Here is a 3,017-nt window from a genome sequence, read left to right on the forward strand (position 1 = left end):
TCTCTTCACTCTCTCTCTCTTTCTCCTCTCTCTCTCTCTCTCTCTCTGGTTTCTCTCTCTCTCTCTCTTTCTCGTTTCTCTCTCTCTGGTTTCTCTCTCTCTCTCTCTCTGGTTTCTCTCTTTCTCTCTCTCTCTCTCTGGTTTCTCTCTCTCTCTCTCTCTCTGGTTTCTCTCTCTCTCTCTCTGGTTTCTTTCTCTCTTTCTCCCTCTCTCCCTCTCTCTCCTCTCTCCCTTTCTTTTTCTCCACTCTTCCTTTCCTCCTTTCTCTTCTTTCCTCCCTCCCCTCCCTCTCTCTCCCCTTCTCTTTCTCCCTTTAGCTGGCTAGCTTGCTTTTCCCTCCCCTATTCCAAGGCAGTCCCTGAAGGAGTCAAGTAGGGAGGTTGGTTGAAGGCTCTGCAGTCAGCAGACCCTTGACTCCAGAATCCAGTGACATAAGCACATATACATTAAAAAACAAAACAAAACAAAACAAAAAACACCTTTGAAATCCAATTTGAATTAGAGGCCTTGGGAGGCCACATAGGGAGTGACATGGATAGACCTGTCCTTCAGGGAGCTCCCTTTTAGTTCCTGAAGGACGGACTGATCGGAGGGAAACTGAGGTGGGATTTTCTTTCTGCGGTGACTTTGCTTGTTTGTCTCGTGCTCCCGGTTATTTACAGCCTCTCGCCCTCTCTCCGGAGGGGCAGCTGGAGTCCCGGCCACCCCACCTAGGATGCAGACAGGAGGCATGCGCGGCGCGGCTCAGGTGGGGCTCACGAGGGGCACACGCTGGGAGATGGGAAATCAGGGCTGTTTCTAGTTGGCCCCGCCTTTCAGAAAAGCTGGAGAAATCCGACTCCACCTCTCCGAAGTCTGACTGTAAATCCTCTCGGACACAAAAGAAACGGGGGAGGGGCCGGGGGCCTGGAGGAGGAAAAGCTTATGTTGGCCGTGAACTTGGGAGAGAAAGACTGGTGTGGAACCGAGTGGGGCGAGCTGGCTCTCACACACATTCGGGGGCCGTTGTAAGCCAGTGTGACTCCCCCAACTTGGTCCCGAGCTGGGTTAGCAATCACGCCGGGAGTGCGGTGGGGCGGGGCTGGGGGCGCCCCAGTGACGTTTATTTTTGAAAGTTTTGTGCCAAGAGAAAAAAGGAAAACAACAAGAAACAAACCTGTTAGGGGGGCCTGGGAACGCCGGCTCTGGAGGGAAGAGGAAGTTGTGCTTGAAATCCACACTACATCCGTCTCTCCGCAGCCCGGACGCGTTCGGAGCTTTGCCCCCCGGGGCCCAACCGAACGCGGCTAATTCCTCCCCCAGGAGAAGGCCCTTCGAGCGCTCACGTGGCCAGGTTTCCCCTTTCCAGGGCCAAAGCGTCCGCTCCATTCCAGGGATCTAGAGGGAGCTCGTACCTGAGGCCCTCCCCCACTCCGGCGGCACCCCCGGAACATTCCGTTTTCCCATCCTCCTCCTCCTCCTCCTCCTCCTCCTCCTCCTCCTCCTCCTCCTCTTCCTCCTTCTCCTCCTCCCCACTCCACATCCCAGCTCTCACCTCCTCCACCCTTCCCTTTCTTTCTCTCCTTCTCCCTCTCCTATCCTCTCACTTCCTTCACTCCTTCTCCCTTCCCTCCTCTCTCTCCTTTCCCCTTCCTTCTTCCTTCTCTTTCCCTTCCTTCTTTCTTCCTCCTCCACTTCTTCTCCTTCCTTCCTTTCTTCCCTCCTTTCCCTTTTTTTATTCTTCTTCTCCTTTCCCCTTCCCCTCCTCCTCCTCTTCCTTCTCCCGTTCCTTTCCCCCTTCCTCTTCTCCCCCCTCTTCGTCCCTTTCCCCCTCTTCCCATTCTTTCCTCCTCCTTCTCTTCCTTCCCTCCTCTTCTTCCTCTTCTCCCGCTTCCTCTTCCCTTCCTTTTCCCCTTCTTCTTCCTCTTCTTTCCCTCCCTTTCCTCTCTTCCTCCTCTTCCTCCTTCCCCTCCTTTCCCCTTTCATTTTATTCTTCCTCTTTCTCCCCTGCTCCTTCTCCTCCCCCCTTTTCTCCCTCCTCCATGTTATTGTTGTCATTTTGATCCAGATCTTTGTTTCACTGGTTTAGGGGATTCTCAGTAAAGAAGGTCCCTCTCCCAATGCAACTTAGAATCTTGCAATGGCAGCTACCCCACCAAACAGTTACATGGCCCATCCAGTTTGTATTCGACCCCCACATCTTCTAATTCTGAGACTGGCTTTCAGGTCCTCTCCCATGCTTTCTCTTTTTACCAATGTCCCTTCCTATATTGTGGCACCCAGAACTGAACATGATCCTTCCTGGGCTGACCAGATCTCACATGCTGTGTGACCTGACACCACTTTGGTCCTAGATACCAGCCAGGTCTTTCTTCATCAGCCAAAATGTCACTTCCCTACTCAATATTGCCTCTGTTTCAAATAGAAACCACTCTGTCTGAAACGTAAAGGCTGCTAGGTGGTCCAGTGGATAGAGCATTAGGTCTGGAGTCAGGAAGGCTCAGCTTCCCAAGTTCCAAATCTGATCTCAGCACTTACTAGCTCTGTGATTCTGGACAAGACCTTAACTCTCTTTGCCTCAGTTTCCTCATCCAGTTTCACAGGAAAGGGAGGGGGAGGAAGAAAGGGGAGAAAAGAAAGGGGAAAAGGAGGGAGAGGAGGAAGAAGAGGAGGAGTAGTAAAATGAACAGGAGAAGAAAATGCCAAACCACTCCATATCTTTGCCAAGAAAACCCCAAATGGGGTCACAAAGAGCTGGACGTGACTGAAATGGCCCAACAGCAATGAGAATTTAAAAGGTTTTATTACCTGGCTTCAATTTATCATTTCAGATGTTAGTTTTTTTCACTTTAATCCCTCTTTACACAAAATCCCCCCCCCCCTTTTTTTTTTCTGCTTCCCCTCTCCGCTGTCAATCCCTGGAGCTCTTCTTGCCTGGGGAATCAACAGAAAGTCTGAAGTGACTGTCAGCCGGCCTTGAACATGACTGGGATGAATAGAGTTACAACCAGACCCGGATATCATTGTTATCCTCAGGC

Source organism: Sminthopsis crassicaudata, chromosome 1 (genome assembly GCF_048593235.1).
Source record: "Sminthopsis crassicaudata isolate SCR6 chromosome 1, ASM4859323v1, whole genome shotgun sequence".
Lineage (NCBI taxonomy): Eukaryota > Metazoa > Chordata > Mammalia > Dasyuromorphia > Dasyuridae > Sminthopsis > Sminthopsis crassicaudata.